Below are 15,056 nucleotides of genomic sequence, written 5' to 3'. Positions count from 1 at the left end.
CAAGTCTATGAATGCGTTTGAAGTGCAGTCACTGTTATGCAGGAAACATGGCAGCCATTTTACACATAGCAAAGTGCCATAATCAGCAACATGACAATGATCAGGGTGTTTGTTTTGTTACTGGTCAAGGAATAAATTTTGGCTAAGGCATAGGTAGCTTCCCTGGTTCTCATTGAAATAGTGTCACAGGATCTTCTGTGCTCAGCTGAGCGGAAACTCGGCTTATGATCGCATCTGAAGTGCAGCACTCAAAGAACCATACAGCACAGGAACAGGCCCTTCAGCCCTCCAAGCCTGTACCGGTCATGATACCACCTTTGGCCAAAACCCTCAGCACTTCCTAGTGCCATATCCCTCTGTACCCATCCTATCCATGTATTTGGCAAGATACCTTTCGAACGCTGTTAATGTATCTACTTCCACGACCTCCCCTGGCAGCGCGTTCCAGGCACTCACCACCCTGTGTGTAAAAAACCTGCCTCACACTTCTCTAAACTTTGCCCCATGGACCTTAAACCTATGCCCCCTAGTGACTGACCCCTCCACCCTGGAAAAGAGTGCCTGCCCATTCACTCTATCTATGCACCACATAATCTTGTAGACCTCCATCAAGTCGCCCTTCAACCTCTTGTCGTTCCAATGAAAACAGTCCGAGTCTGTTCAGCCTCTCCGCATAGCTAACACCCTCCAGCAAACCACCGAAGGTGCCCATTCCGTTTAGATGCAACCCGTCCTTCTGGTACAGGTCACACCTGCCCAGGAAGAGATCCCAATGGTCCAGAAATCTGAAACCCTCCCTCCTACACCACCAGTTTACCCACGTACTTAGCTGCACTATCCTATTTTTAGCCTCACTGGCACATGGCACAGTAATCCTGAGATTACAGCCCTCAAAGTCCTGCTTTTTAGCTTACTGCCTAACTCTCTGAACTCCTTCTCCAGGATGTCATCGCTCTTCCTGCCTATGTCATTAGTACCTATGTGTACTACGACCTCTGGCTGTTCACCCTCCCCCTTCAGGATGTCCTGTGTTAGTTCCGAGACATCCTTGATCCTGGCACCAGAGAGACAACATACCATCCTGGAGTCTCTTTCACGTCCACAGAAGCACCTACCTGTGCCCCTTACTATAAAGTCCCCCATAACTATCGCTCTCCTGCATTTTGCCCTCCCCTGCTGAGAAACAGAGCTAGTTGCGGTGCCACTGTTTCCCCCGATAAGCTATCTCCCGCAACACTCCCACACTACTACATTGGAACATTTGTCTAGCATTTGTGCTCCAGTCTCTGCCCTGGGACTGGAACCCATGACCTTTTAGTTCAGAGTTGAGAGTGCTACTTTGAGCTCTGGCTGGCATGATGCTGTCACCACACAGGGTGCACATAATTAAGCTTACCCTTGCCCAAAATCGCATTCCCTTTTTTGACAAAGCTTTGACAAAGAGTCATCCAGACTCAAAACGTTAGCTCCCTGTCAGACCTGCTGAGATTCTCCAAACGTTTGACTGATCCACTGCCATATTGGAAACTCAAAATTAAGAAAATAATTTAAAAACATTTTTCTATTTTATTTTTAAAAAATTATTTTAAATAAATGTTTTATTCAAGTTTTTCCAATCAGTGTTTTTGCATAACAAAAATAGAAATACAGATGGTAATAAAAAATAACAATAAGCATAACCGAAAGCTTACAATAAAACTACTTGCAAAACACAATTTTTTAATTAAAAAAAAAACAGAACAAGGTGGGTTTTGTCTCCATGCCCAACTCACATTATATCAACAGAACACCCCCTCCCCCCAGGATGCTGCTGCTGCTGACACTTACTGCTCCCCTAGAAAGTCAAGGATAGGTTGCCACCGCCGGGAGAACCCCATCAAGGACCCTCTCAAGGCGAACTTTATTCGCTCCAGGCTGTGGAACCCCGTCATATCGCTAACCCAGGTCTCCACGCTCGGGGGTTTCGAGTCCCTCTACATTAATAAAATCCGTCTCCGGGCTACCAGGGAGGCAAAGGCCAGTACCTCGGCTTCTTTCGCTTCCTGCACTGCTGGATCCTCCGCCACCCCAAATATCGCTACTGTTGGACTCGCCTTCACCCGAGCGTCCAAAACCCTAGACATCACCCTTGCAAACCCCTGCCATAATCCTTTAAGCGCCGTGCAGGCCCAAAACATATGGGCATGATTCGCCGGACTCCCTGCACACCTCGGGCACCTGTCTCCACCCCAAAAAACCTACTCATTCGTGCCGCCGTTATATGCACCCGATGCACCACCTAAAACTGGATTAATCCGAGCCTGGCAAATGATGAGTTCACCCTGCCCAGGGCATCTGCCCACAGGCCCTCATCCAGCTCCTCCTCCCACTTATCCTTCAACTCCCCCACTGAGGCTTCCTCTACCTCCTGCAGCTCCTGATATATGTCCAACACCTTCCATTCCCCTACCCAGACGCCACCCTATCCTGGATCCTACGTGGAGGCAGCCACGGGAATGTCCCCACCTGTTTTCTAAGGAATTCCCGAACCTGAAGGTATCTGAACGCATTCCCTGGGGGCAGGCCGAACCTCTCCTCCAGCGCCTGCATGGTGGGGAAAACCCATCCATCCTAGCCGGAGCAAATCTGTGGTTATTCCGTTTCGGGGTCCACACCGAGGCCCCCTCCTCTCCCATGTCTCCTCCACTGCCCCCAGATCCTCAGTGCTGCCGTCACCACCGGACTTGTGGTGTATCGCGCAGAACGGCAGCGGAGCCGTAACAAGTGCCCCTAGGCTGGTGCCTCTACACGACGCCGCCGCCAGCCGCCCCCTCCTCCATCACCCATTTCCTAATCATGGCCACATTAGCCACCCAGTAATAACTGCAGATGTTCGGCAGAGCCAGTCCTAACCCCCCCCCTGGCTACGCTCCAAGAATACCCTTTTGACTCGCGGGGTATTATTCGCCCACACAAATCCCGTAACAATCCTATTCACCCGCTTAAAGGACTTGGGGATGAAAATGGGGAGGCACTGAAATACGAAGAGGAACCTAGGGAGAACCGTCATCTTCACAGTCTGCACCTGTCCCGCCAGGGAAAGCAGGAGTATATCCCACCTTTTAAACTCTCCCTCCATCTGCTCCACTAGCCGGGTTAGGTTGACCCTGTGCAGGGCATCCCAGTTCCTGGCCACTTGTATCCCGAAGTACCGAATACTATCCTGAGCGGGAGCTCCCTCAGTCTCTCCTCCTGGCCCCTACCGTGGACCACGAACAGCTCACTCTTCCCCACGTTCAACTTATACCCCGAGAACCTCCCGAAGTCCCCCAGGATCCGCAAGACCTCCCCATCCCCTCTAACAGGTCCGAAATATACAACAGCAGGTCATCCGTGTAGGAGACCCGGTGTTCCTCCCCTCCGCGCACCTGCCCCCTCCAATCCCGCGAAGTCCTGAGCGCAATGGCCAACGGCTCAATTGCCAAGGCAAACAGCAACGGGGACAGGGGACACCCCTGTCTCGTCCCCCGATGCAGCCTGAAATATTCCGACCTTAGCCGGTTTGTGGACTCACTCACTACAGGGGCCTGGTACAGCAGCTTGACCCACCCTATAAATCCCTCCCCAAATCCAAATCTGCCTAGCGCCTCCCACAGATACTCCCACTCCACCCTGTCAAAGGCCTTCTCTGCGTCCATCGCAGCCACCACCTCCACCTCCCCCCACTCCGAGGGCATCATGATAATATTCAGGAGCCTCCTCATGTTCGTGTTCAGCTGCCTGCCCTTAACAAAACCCGTCTGGTCCTCTATTCTGGTGGCCAGAATTTTTGCCAACAGCTTGGCATCTACGTTCAGGAGCTATATCGGCCTGTAGGGTCCACACTGAAGCGGATCCTTCTCCTTCTTCAGGATGAGCGAGATCAATGCCTGCAACAATGTCGGAGGGAGGGTCCCTTTCTCCTTTGCCTCATTGAAGGTTCTCATCAGGAGCGGGCTCAGCAGCTCCGAGAACTGCTTATAAAATTCTGCGGGGAAGCAGTCTGGGCCCGGGGGCTTGCCCGTCTGCCAGCCCTGACTACCTCCTCCAACACAAATCGGGGCCCCCAGTCCCTCCACCCACTCGGCTTCCACCCTTGGGAACCTCAACCGGTCCATGAACAGTCTCATCCCTTCCCCCTCCCCGGGGGGTTCCGACTCGTATAACTTCCCGTAGAACTCCCTGAAGACTTCATTAACCCTCTATGGGCTCAGCACCATGTTGCCTTCCCTATCCCGCACTCCCCCAATCTCTCTGTCCGCCTCCCTCCCGCGCAAGATGAAAATAATTTAATAGATAATATAATCTTTATTATTGTCACAAGTAGGCTGACATTAACACTGCAATGAAGTTACTGTGAAAATCCTCTAGTCGCCACATTGCGGCACCTGTTCGGGTACACTAAGGGAGAATTCAGAATGTCCAATTCACCTAACAGCACATCTTTCAGGACTTGCGGGAGGAAACTGGAGCACCCGGAGGAAACCCACAGACACAGGGAGAACATGCAGACTCCACACAGACAGTGACCCAAGCCGGGAATCGAACCAAGGCGCGATGAAGCAACAATGCTAACCACTGTGCTACAATGATACAGATGTGATACATAACAGCTGGAATATTACAAAATATATATATTTTAAGGCATTTATATTATATTTTTAACAAGGTAACCAAATGAACAACCACACACCCAACCAACAAGACCCAGCCAACATGGTTTACATCAACGACTCCCTAATCCCAATTCCCCACGAACATTCCCCCACCTTACCCAACACCCCATGCCTCCCCTTTTTAACCACCCCCCCACACTTCTGAGAACTTATTTTTTTCCCAAAGAAGTCGATAAACGGCTGCCACCTCTGAGCAAACTTTAGCGTCAATCCCCTCAGGGCGAACTTAATCTTCTCGAGACGGAGAAACCCAGCCATGTCACTGACCCATATCCTCGACTTCAGGGGCTCCGAGTCCCTCCATGTCAACAAAATCCGTCTCCAGACTACCAGGAAGTCAAAGGCCAAGGCATTGGCCTCTCCTGCCCCTGGACCTTCTGACACACCAAAAATTGCTATCCCTGGACTCAGAATCACCTTTACCATCATTACCTCCGACATGACGCCAGCAAACACCTGCCAAAATCCCCTAAGTTTGGGCATGCCCAAGACATATGGACATGATTCACAGCAACCCCCCCTCCAAGAACCTGCTCATCTGGGCCAATCAGGTGCGTCCTTTGGTCCACCATAAATTGTGTCAGGCTAAGCCTGGCACACGACGAGGAAGCATTGACATGCCTTCAGCTCCCCACCCAGCTTTCTCCCACTTTCGCTTCACCTCCCTTATCGGGGCTCCCTCCCATTCCATCAGCTCCCTATAATTCTCCGATACTTTCCCCATCCCACTCGTTTTCAACACTACCTTACCCTGTAGCACCTGGGGCAGTAGGTGCGAGAAAGTCGGTACCTGCCTCCGCACAAAGTCCCTCACCTGCAGGTAGCACCAGGCATTTCAAACTCCTCCTCCAAATCTTCCAAACAGGGAAAGCTGGCGTCGATAAACAAATCCCCAAACCGTTCAATCCCCACACGCTGTCACCCCCCCATCCAACCCCCCTCCCCCCCCCCCGGGGAACAAACTGGTGATTGCCACATATTGGTGCCCATATCGATGCCCCATCCAGTCGCATGTGCTGTCGCCACTGTCCCCACACCCTCAGGGCTGCCACTACTACCGGGCTTGTGGAGTTCCTGGCCGGCGAGAACGGCAGAGGCGCCCTAAACTAGTGTCCCTTCATGAGACCGCCTCCATCCACTCCCACGCCGACCCCTCTTCCGCCACCCATTTCCTGACCATCACTATGTTTGCCACCCAGTAATAATTTATAAAGTTTGGTAGGGCCAGTCCCCCCTCTAATAGCTGTAATATTAATAACTAAAAAAATAACAATAAATTGGCTAATTACATCCCTTTGATGGCAGTGCTTTCAGTTGTCAAGGTGCTGAGCTTTGAAATTCTCTCCTGACATCTCTCCGTAACTCGAGCTTGCTTTCCTCCTTCAAGATATTCCTTAAAACGTACCTCTTTGCCCAAGACATTAGTCAGTTGACCCAATCTCTCTGTATGAAGTCATACAGAATCGAAAGTTAACTGATGCTGCCAGACCTACTGAATTTTTCAAGCAATTTAAAAAAAAGATTATGTGGCTCCATGTCATATGTTATTTGATGTTGCTCCCTTTAAGTACCCTGGGATGTTTAATGTCTTCTGGTTACCATATAAATGGAAGTATTTTAGAAAATTCATCCCATTTTATTCATAGCTTTTTTGAATGAATCATGTTGCAGCGTTTTATTGCAGTCTTGGCTATTTTCACTTCGACAGTTACTCCCTGCAGAACTGCTCATAAGTGACAAGCCTCTTTGGTGTGTTCTATCATCGCTTTAATTGGTTGGTCGCCACAAGTGATTGAATATTCTGTCAGGGTGGTGGTTTGTTCTGTGTGGGATTGAAGGTGTCGAGGTGTATTACCACCGCTGGCGAGATGAGCCAGACTCGACACCGGATTGAGAGCACCGGCAGTCGAGAAGTGTACATGCCAAGAAACCTGGAGGTGGTGGCCAAATGGGCTTGTTTGAGCAGAACATCCAAGGGATGAGCAAGTGTTCAAAGTGGCCACAAGGTAAAGGACACACGCACACACAGGTGACAGAGCACGTTCCCTGCCCCCCCAGTCACGCCCCCTTTCCAACCCCGCTGCAGTCACACCCCCTTCCCCCCTGCAGTCACGCCCCTGCCCCCCGCTGCAGTCACGCCCCCCTGCAGTCACGCCCCCTGTCCCCCCCGCTGCAGTCACGCCCCCCTGGCCCCCCCCGCTGCAGTCATGCCCCCTGCCCCCCCGCTGCAGTCACACACCCTGCCCCCCACGCTGCAGTCACGCCCCCTGCCCCCCCCGCTGCAGTCTCGCCCCTTGCCCCCCCCGCTGCAGTCTCGCCCCTTGCCCCCCCGCTGCAGTCTCGCCCCCCCCGCTGCAGTCTCGCCCCTTGCCCCCTGCTGCAGTCTCGCCCCTTGCCCCCCCGCTGCAGTCTCGCACCTTGCCCCCCCGCTGCAGTCTCGCCCCTTGCCCCCCCTGCTGCAGTCTCGCCCCTTGCCCCCCCCGCTGCAGTCTCGCCCCTTGCCCCCCCCGCTGCAGTCTCGCCCCTTGCCCCCCCCGCTGCAGTCTCGCCCCTTGCCCCCCCCGCTGCAGTCTCGCCCCTTGCCCCCCCGCTGCAGTCTCGCCCCTTGCCCCCCCGGCTGCAGTCTCGCCCCTTGCCCCCCCGGCTGCAGTCTCGCCCCTTGCCCCCCCGGCTGCAGTCTCGCCCCTTGCCCCCCCGCTGCAGTCTCGCCCCTTGCCCCCCCGCTGCAGTCTCGCCCCTTGCCCCCCCGCTGCAGTCTCGCCCCTTGCCCCCCCGCTGCAGTCTCGCCCCTTGCCCCCCCCGCTGCAGTCTCGCCCCTTGCCCCCCGCTGCAGTCTCGCCCCTTGCCCCCCCCGCTGCAGTCTCGCCCCTTGCCCCCCCCGCTGCAGTCTCGCCCCTTGCCCCCCCGCTGCAGTCTCGCCCCTTGCCCCCCCGGCTGCAATCTCGCCCCTTGCCCCCCCGGCTGCAGTCTCGCCCCTTGCCCCCCCGCTGCAGTCTCGCCCCTTGCCCCCCCGCTGCAGTCTCGCCCCTTGCCCCCCCCGCTGCAGTCTCGCCCCTTGCCCCCCCCGCTGCAGTCTCGCCCCTTGCCCCCCCCGCTGCAGTCTCGCCCCTTGCCCCCCCCGCTGCAGTCTCGCCCCTTGCCCCCCCCCGCTGCAGTCTCGCCCCTTGCCCCCCCCGCTGCAGTCTCGCCCCTTGCCCCCCCCGCTGCAGTCTCGCCCCTTGCCCTCCCCCGCACGCTGCAGTCTCGCCCCTTGCCCTCCCCCGCACGCTGCAGTCTCGCCCCTTGCCCTCCCCCGCACGCTGCAGTCTCGCCCCTTGCCCTCCCCCGCACGCTGCAGTCTCGCCCCTTGCCCTCCCCGCACGCTGCAGTCTCGCCCCTTGCCCTCCCCGCACGCTGCAGTCTCGCCCCCTCACAACGTGCTGCCTCCCGCAGCCTGCGCGTCCCAGGGAATGCTGGGAGGTTCCAGCCAATGGCGTCGCGGTCCCTGTATTGACATCAGCGCGCGAGCCCGAGCTCGAGCCTGGAGCGGCCACACGCGTTTCACAGGCTGCAGGTGGAAGGAAACCAAAAGCGGCGCCATCATCACAATCCACACAGCGACGGCTGCCACTTGCTGGTAAGGACATGGCATCGTCGCCTCCTGATCGCGGAGCTTTTTCTCACCGCCTAAACGATGTTCCTCCGGCCTAAATTGTAAGTTCCCGCTTGCCTGGTCTCCTCCAATCCCTGTGAGGCCCTTCGCGGCGGAGCCGGTTTCGAAGCGCACCATCGAGCTCACTTTTCGTCCACGGCTTCAGCCTCTCCGGGCACGGTCTCTCTCCCTCAACGTCTGCACTGTAATCAAGGCGCAACTGTGGAGAGAGCGCGCCAGCCCAAGGAGCAACCAAACCCGCTGGCAGTGCAGCTCCCGCCCCTCGTTGGCCGCTTGCCAGCGCTGCTAAATAATCTAGCCCTTGGGATTGGCTGGCTGGCGTGTCTGTTGTCGGATAGGCCGCTTGACTTCCAGCAGCAAGTTGCCCTGATTCAAAGGACAACGTTGTCACTGGGACGGTTTGGAGTTGTGAAATTAGCAGGTTCTCAGGTGGTGATGTTTTTTCTCAGCATTTCTGCTTTATTTTGTCGTTTGTAGTTCCTTTAAATAAGCTGCAATGCCGTACTTTTCGCGCTCAGTGGGTTAACTTCAGCCTTCATGGCGAGTAAGCTTTTCACATTTTGTTAAAATGTAACTTTCACGTAGTGCAAGTAAGGTGGGTGACAGTTATGTTTCAAGTCTGTGAAAAAATGTCTAGACTCAGGTTCTTGGTTAAATCATGGGAACATTGAACCGTTCCTTTCAAAAACATCCCTGTGCACAGGGCGGTTTGGGTCTGGAATGCACTGCCTGGAAGTGTTGGAGGCAGGTTCAATCGAGGCACACAAGAAGGCTTTAGATGTTTACTTGAATAGAAACAATGTGTAGGAGTACAGGGAAAATGCACGAGAATGATAAATCATGATGTTCAATTGGAGAGCTGGTGCAGACGCAATTGGTCAAATGGCTTCCTGTGCAATTCTGTGAAGTTTGGAACTCTTATGTAAATTGATGCTAGATCAAATGCTATTTGTAAAACTGGGATTGACAGATTTTTGACTTCTACCTGGAGTTAAGTCGCAGATCGGCCATGATTTAATTGAATGGCACAACAAACCCAAGGGGCTAAAACGGCCTACCCGTGCTTATTTGTGCAACTTTTTTGATTTAAACGTGCATTCATCCACTACATTAACATTCTGAGCACATTGTCGACCTGTTCAATCTGAAGTCATGACATAACAATTTAAGAAGAGTATTTGTCCTTTATTGAAAAAAATTACAATTATTATTCTGTATGTTGCTTCTGATAGAACATGAAAAGTTACTCAAATGCTAATTTCCTGTTTCCCCCAAAAACGTTTGATTAATACTGTGGATTATAATTACTCCAGTGGAATATATGAGTTTTACACCTATTTATGTGGGGGTGGGTGGCAGCTGGTGTTCCTCAACTGGCTGAAACGCAATAATTTGTCACACACTCAACATGTCTTCCATCACTTGATTTGAGCAGTTGGTTTTAGGCAACATTGTTAATATTGTCAAACTATGTTTTGATCTATTTTGATTGTCTAATGCTAGATATTTTTTAAAACTTTGCTTTCAGACTTGTCCTTGATCTTTAAGCATTGTTTGTGAAATCTGTTTAATTTTTCTTGAATGCCATTGTGGAACTATTTTGCTTTGTGAACTATGGACCGATACAAATCCCAAGATTTGAGCAATTTTCTTCAAGTAGGTTTTCCAGGTTGCAACTGAATGCTTTAATAGGAAATTTATGCATGTCATTAAAAGTCAACTTATGAATTGAGCCATAGAACATACAGTGCAGAAGGAGGCCATTCGGCTCATCGAGTCTGCACCGGCCCACTTAAGCCCTCACTTCCACCCCATCCCCGTAACCCAGTCACTAAGGGCAATTTATCATGGCCGATCCACCTAACCTGCACGTCTTTGGACAGTGGGAGGAAACCGGAGCACCCGGAGGAAACCCACGCAGACACGGGGAGAACGTGCAGACTCCGCACAGACAGTGACCCAGCAGGGAATCGAACCTGGGACCCTGGCACTGTGAAGCCACGGTGCTATCCACTTGTGCTACCAATCCAGTAAAGCAATATGATATATTCCTCTTTCAAAGATTTATTACTCACCCACTCTTATATTTGAGACAGATTTGCCAGAAACAGGTTGAATGAGTTTACATTGTAAACCGTTAATTCAGTGATTCTGTGCTAACTTATAACGTGAGTGCTATACAATGATCTTTTAAAGATCATTCCAGATATCAATCACTCTTTGCATGAAGCAATGCTTATGAACAACAATCTTGTTACCGTTTACTGTTTTGTAACCGTTGTTCTGTTCTGAAGTTATGTTTTAATTTAGAATAGAGCTTAAGATAAATATTTCAGTTTTTCTTCGTATTTTGTAAGCTTCTCAGTTATCCTTTTACCTGCTTCAATTTGTGGTTGAAGAGTTTTTGTTGTAAGCCTCCAATGTAATTCAATCCAATATATTTGAACTCATCGCCCATGAGAGTGCAAGCAGAGATCATAGAATTGTTGCAGCATAGGAGGAGGCCATTTAGCCCATTGTGTCTGATGACACCTTGTTTTTTGATTTTTTGGCACTGAACAGAAAATTGCACGAGATGAATCAATGATTTGAAAAGGAATTTGGATCGACACTTGAGGGAAATAAACTAGCAGGGCTATGGGGATAGCAGGGCTATGGAGATAGAGTGGAGGATTGTGCTACAAGTGCTGGCATGGCCTAGATCAGAGGTTTTCAAACATTTTTGCCCAGGACCCATTTTACCAAATGACCATCCGTCGTGACCCCCACCAGCCGACCTTCGCGACTCGCGCCAGCCGACCGTTGTGGCCCTGCTTGGTTGTCACGATCTTGCTTGCTTTGTTTTTCAATTTTACATTTCTGGCATTGACTTCAGCTGATGATTTAAGATCTCACTTCTGTTGAAAAAAAAAAACAGGTTTGTCCTCAAACTCGCCATGCTTAGTCTTCAAATGTCTTTGAAGTTTTGAGGATTTAAAACTTTTTTGCCAGTGCATCCCTGCATACAACTGATTTGCAGTGGCACAATTAATAACCTACACCTCAAGTAATCATCTTTATGCTTCTTTATTCCTGCTTTCAGCTTCTTCATGGGTTCACCAGAGGCTCTGGAATTCACACCAGCACTGCTGGCAGCTGCAAAATGATGGAATCGCTCTCGCGCGCCCAGAACATGTGACATCAGTGCACAGGGCGGGTGACCTCTTTGCCGCTGCTGCAGGCAGGAAGACTCCAGTAATTAAAAAAAAAAAAAAAAAATCTGGTCCTGGGTTAGCCTGCTGACATCGGGAGGAGGTGTTCTGCTTCTCCGGGCTCCGGGCCCTGAGCATTGCTGAGGGGGCATGCATGCGCGGAATAGCTGGCATTTTTAAAAGCCGGTCGTGCCATTGTGCAATTCTTCCTGCGGTCGGGAACACCGCGACGCATGGCCCTGTGACCCTCCTGGCACCCACCCGCGGGTCGCGATCCTGGGCTTGAAAATGACTGGACTAGATGGCCAAATAGCTTCATACTGTGTTGCAATTACTGTCTGTTCTGAATGATTCTGAGATATAAGGCCTCAGCGTTTTGACTCTATTGCTTCCAGAACTTGGATGTTTCTTAGTGACTAGATCAAAAATAATGTCTGAGTTGGCACCCAACAGGATTTCCCTACTCCTGGTTTATCAGCATCGCTCATTATTGTAATACAAAGTTAAATTTTTCAGATATTGGAAATTTGGAGGACACACGTATAAAGTTGGAAATAGTCAGCAGATAAGGCACTGACCGGAGAGACGAGCTGAGTTGAAAACCTGATTTTGCTGTGTTAATGATAGCGAAGCGGTCAGTGTTTGCTATCATTCCAACAATGAAATACCAGCAGTGTGAGGACAGTGGGTGCACTATAATGCTGTTCCAGAGGCTTTGTTCTTGAACTCTGACATTAATATTAAAAGGAAAAATATGGTAGTGATGGGAAGTTCCTTGCCATTACATATTAGGGTTGTTTTTACCAGGTGGAAAGGGTTTCCTCTCAGTTCGTGAATAGCTAATAAGGACATTGGTCCCAGGATGATATGAACTATCAAAATGGCTGTTTAAATTATTTAAATTTAAATATATTTTTTAACATGTTTCTGTGCAGATTTATAAATATTCTGTTTGCAAGCATGTGATAGTGCTGCAAAAACTTCATTTTGACAGATTTTGTGGACGTTGTGCTGTGGCTGCACCACAAACCCTCAAATCCAAACCAACGTTTCAAAGAACAAAGAAAAGTACAGCACAGGAACAGGCCCTTCGACCCTCCAAGCCCGTGCCGACCATGCTGCCTGACTAAACTACAATCTTCTACACTTCCTGGGTCCGTATCCCTCTATTCCCATCCTATTCATGTATTTGTCAAGATGCCCCTTAAATGTCACTATCGTCCCTGCTTCCACCACCACCTCCGGTAGCGAGTTCCAGGCACCCACTACCCTCTGTTTAAAAAAAAAAAAAAACTTGCCTCGTATATCTACTCGAAACCTTGCCCCTCGCACCTTAAACCGATGCCCCCTAGTAATTGATCCCTCTACCCTGGGGAAAAGCCTCTGACTATCCACTCTGTCTATGCCCCTCATAATTTTGTGGACCTCTATCAGGTCGCAACTCAACCTCCGTCGTTCCAGTGAGAACAAACCGAGTTTATTCAACCGCTCCTCATAGCTAATGCCCTCCATACCAGGCAACATTCTGGTAAATCTCTTCTGCACCCTCTCTAAAGCCTCCACATCCTTCTGGTAGTGTGGCGACCAGAACTGAACACTATACTCCAAGTGTGGCCTAACTGAGGTCCTATACAGCTGCAACATGACTTGCCAATTCTTATACTCAATGCCCCGGCCAATGAAGGCAAGCATGCCGTATGCATTCTTGACTACCTTCTCCACCTGTGTTGCCCCTTTCAGTGACCTGTGGACCTGTACACCTAGATCTCTCTGACTTTCAATACTCTTGAGAGTTCTACCATGCACTGTATATTCCCTACCTGCATTAGACCTTCCAAAATGCATTACCTCACATTTGTCCGGATTAAACTCCATCTGCCATCTCTCTGCCCAAGTCTCCAAACAATCTAAATCCTGCTGTATCCTCTGACAGTCCTCATCGCTATCCGCAATTCCACCAACCTTTGTGTCGTCTGCAAACTTACTAATCAGACCAGTTACATTCTCCTCCAAATCAGTTATATATACTACAAACAGCAAAGGTCCCAGCACTGATCCCTGCGGAACACCACGAGTCACAGCCCTTCAATTAGAAACGCAACCTTCCATTGCTACTCTCTGCCTTCTATGACCGAGCCAGTTCTGTATCCACCTTGCCAGCTCACCCCAGATCCCGTGTGACTTCACCTTTTGTACTAGTCTACCATGAGGTACCTTGTCAAAGGCCTTACTGAAGGCCATATAGACAACATCCACTGCCCTACCTGCATCAATCATCTTTGTGACCTCCTCGAAAAACTCTTATCAAGTTAGTGAGACACAACCTCCCCTTCACAAAACCATGCTGCCTCTCACTAATACGTCCATTTGCTTCCAAATGGGAGTAGATCCTGTCTCGAAGAATTCTCTCCAGTAATTTCCCTACCACTGACGTAAGGCTCACCGGCCTGTAGTTCCCTGGATTATCCTTGCTACCCTTCTTAAACAGAGGAACAACATTGGCTATTCTCCAGTCCTCCGGGGCATCACCTGAAGACAGTGAGGATCCAAAGATTTCTGTCAAGGCCTCAGCAATTTCCTCTCTAGCCTCCTTCAGTATTCTAGGGTAGATCCCATCAGGCCCTGGGGACTTATCTACCTTAATATTTTTCAAGATGCCCAACACCTCGTCTTTTTGGATCTCAATGTGACCCAGGCTATCTACACACCCTTCTCCAGACTCAACATCGACTAATTCCTTCTCTTTGGTAAATACTGATGCAAAGTATTCATTTAGTACCTCGCCCATTTCCTCTGGCTCCACACATAGATTCCCTTGCCTATCCTTCAGTGGGCCAACCCTTTCCCTGGCTACCCTCTTGCTTTTTATGTACATGTAAAAAGCTTTGGGATTTTCCTTAACCCTATTTGCCAATGACGTTTCGTGACCCCTTCTAGCCCTCCTGACTCCTTGCTTAAGTTCCTTCCTACTTTCCTTATATTCCTCGCAGGCTTCGTCTGTTCCCAGCCTTTTAGCCCTGACAAATGCCTCCTTTTTCTTTTTGACGAGGCTTACAATATGTCTCGTTATCCAAGGTTCCCGAAAATTGCTGTATTTATCCTTCTTCCTCACAGGAACATGCCGGTCCTGAATTCCTTTCAACTGACACTTGAAAGCCTCCCACATGTCAGATGTTGATTTACCCTCAAACATCCGCCCTAATCTAGGTTCTTCAGTTCCCGCCTAATATTGTTATAATTAGCCTTCCCCCAATTTAGCACATTCACCCTAGGACCACTCTTATCCTTGTCCACCAGCACTTTAAAACTTACTGAATTGTGGTCACTGTTCCCGAAATGTTCCCCTACTGAAACTCCTACCACCTGGCCAGGCTCATTCCCCAATACCAGGTCCAGTACCGCCCCATCCCTAGTTGGAGTAGCTACATATTGTTTTCAGAAGCCCCCCCTGGATGCTCCTTACAAACTCTGCCCCGTCTAAGCCCCTGGCACTAAGTGAGTCCCAGTCAATATTGGGGA

At 50.4% G+C, this 15,056-nt stretch overlaps 1 protein-coding gene across 7 annotated transcripts in view; it reads left to right on the top strand.

The window, feature by feature from the left end:
* Positions 1-8,141: 8,141 nt before the first annotated feature.
* Positions 8,142-15,056, top strand: part of nek7 (NIMA-related kinase 7) — a 353,502-nt gene continuing 346,587 nt past the window's right edge. For 4 of the 7 annotated variants that reach the window (XM_072511457.1, XM_072511456.1, XM_072511450.1 and 1 more), the window contains exon 1: positions 8,142-8,310. The gene's annotated coding sequence lies outside the window, so the exon portion shown is untranslated. Of the gene's footprint in view, positions 8,388-8,660; positions 8,776-15,056 lie in introns of those variants that run through there. The other 3 variants (XM_072511452.1, XM_072511453.1, XM_072511455.1) reach the window with 3 other exon arrangements.

The sequence above is a fragment of the Scyliorhinus torazame genome, chromosome 7, assembly GCF_047496885.1.
Source record: "Scyliorhinus torazame isolate Kashiwa2021f chromosome 7, sScyTor2.1, whole genome shotgun sequence".
In the NCBI taxonomy this organism is placed as follows: Eukaryota; Metazoa; Chordata; class Chondrichthyes; order Carcharhiniformes; family Scyliorhinidae; genus Scyliorhinus; species Scyliorhinus torazame.
The sequence above is the reverse complement of the archived record's forward strand: the minus strand, read 5'-3'. Positions and strand labels throughout refer to the sequence as shown.